Below are 440 nucleotides of genomic sequence, written 5' to 3'. Positions count from 1 at the left end.
AACAAATGTTGTAATTGTTGAATTGACACTCATGATGGTAATGACTTGGTTATTTGTTACTGTCCCTAAAATCTGTGACTGTTTGTTTTTGGTTTGGTTTCTCGTGTGACGTATAGAGAAATCTGTCATATCTGTTTTGTACAGACAGCCTTCATCGGCCCATTTTCAGTTTAAGGTTGTTCAGGGAGCAGGAGCCGATCTTAGCTGTGACGGGGTGTCCATGACAGGGAGAGACAAGCAGCCACACACTCTGACATCCATCCCTTTAACTTGGAAGCACCAATTAAGCTAACAAACAAGAAGAAGCCCACATAGCTGCAGTGAGAACACAAAGGCCCCAGTCAAACAGGAAGTTCACACCAGGGACCTTCTTACTGTGAGGCAGCAGTGCCACCTTAAAAACATTCATAGGCAGAGGGAGTCATTCCAGATGTTTTGCC

The sequence above is a fragment of the Archocentrus centrarchus genome, chromosome 9, assembly GCF_007364275.1.
Source record: "Archocentrus centrarchus isolate MPI-CPG fArcCen1 chromosome 9, fArcCen1, whole genome shotgun sequence".
Taxonomy (NCBI): Eukaryota; Metazoa; Chordata; class Actinopteri; order Cichliformes; family Cichlidae; genus Archocentrus; species Archocentrus centrarchus.
This window is presented reverse-complemented; position numbering follows the sequence as displayed.